Raw genomic sequence first — 947 nt, 5'->3', positions numbered from 1 at the left:
GAGAGGACACAGAGGGTTAAAAAGGAAGGGAGTCTGTGCCTTCCATTAGGCAGTTAAACTGAAGATAAAGGGGCGGAGGGCTAAATACCAAAAGACCTTACATGAATTTCTGCGTTTTAATGGAATCAGGTTTTAACAACTCTTTTTTTGTTAAATACAGCCCATGTCAGGAGGATGCGTCCCACTCATAAAGCAGCACAATGACAATGTACAGTGGCACTAATACAAGGACATAGTTCATCATGACATTTTCTGCAATTCCCAACTGATTAGGGTCATTATGTTGGGGGCCTGATTTATGTTGTCATTTCCTCTCACCGATCCTGCATCAATGAATCTTAATGAATTGGTAAATAAGGGTGAAGATTACACTGTGTGACACTGCAACATTTCTCACCCTCAACGGCCGAGATTTATGTAGCCAATTAGAGACTAACAGAGAAAATTGGCTGGCAGAAAAATAATATTCTTTATGGTGCAAAATGGAGGAGCATTCTCAGTGAAGGGCAATTGTATTGTCGGTGTTAAAGTCCATAAACCACCCTCCTAACCCACCTTCAAAGCGCATTGGGGAGTCGGACCCTGTTTGCAAGCAGGGGATGTATAAGGGCAGGTTTGGACCACTGTGAGGCTGTTGGTCCACAGAGCTGTCGAGGCCTGTGGTGAGCCAAAGCCCTTAACATTCACCGTGGCCCATCTTGCATGTTTGATCAGCATAAATACACCCGTGTATGACAAACATGTTTACCTTCTCACTGCAAACATCAGACAATCAGACACCATGAGGTGCTGCTTCTCTAATGAAGACACAGGAGCTTTTATCAGGGCCAGCCGTGTCCCTCTGTCAGAAATGTGCCTCTTTTATACAGACATCAAAACGCATTTGTACAAAGAACAGAAGCCAAATTATTTGCTCTAAACATACAATAAGGAAATATTTTTCAATT

The 947-nt window shown here is 42.8% G+C and overlaps 1 protein-coding gene across 5 annotated transcripts in view; it reads right to left on the bottom strand.

Annotated features, from left to right (window-relative positions):
• Window positions 1-947, bottom strand: part of foxp1b (forkhead box P1b) — a gene marked incomplete at its 3' end in the record, with an annotated part of 141,633 nt that overhangs the window by 81,796 nt on the left and 58,890 nt on the right.

Source organism: Morone saxatilis, unplaced genomic scaffold (assembly GCF_004916995.1).
Source record: "Morone saxatilis isolate NCDOM2014 unplaced genomic scaffold, NCSU_SB_2.0 Contig18, whole genome shotgun sequence".
In the NCBI taxonomy this organism is placed as follows: domain Eukaryota; kingdom Metazoa; phylum Chordata; class Actinopteri; family Moronidae; genus Morone; species Morone saxatilis.
This window is presented reverse-complemented; position numbering and strand designations above follow the sequence as displayed.